Below are 215 nucleotides of genomic sequence, written 5' to 3'. Positions count from 1 at the left end.
TCTTTTTCAAAATCACTTTATTTCTTTCCCAACTTTAATTTTCGAAAATCATTCATCAAATTTTCAAAATTTCTTTTAATTGTTTCAAAATCTTTTACTTTATTTTCGAAAATTCTTCCCCTCTTCTCACATCCTTCTACTTATGGACTAACACTCCTCCTCAATGCACAATTCGAACTCTATCCCTCTTGATAAGTTCAAATTCTTCTACCTCT

Source organism: Arachis duranensis, chromosome 4, assembly GCF_000817695.3.
Source record: "Arachis duranensis cultivar V14167 chromosome 4, aradu.V14167.gnm2.J7QH, whole genome shotgun sequence".
Taxonomy (NCBI): Eukaryota; Viridiplantae; Streptophyta; class Magnoliopsida; order Fabales; family Fabaceae; genus Arachis; species Arachis duranensis.
The sequence above is the reverse complement of the archived record's forward strand: the minus strand, read 5'-3'. Positions refer to the sequence as shown.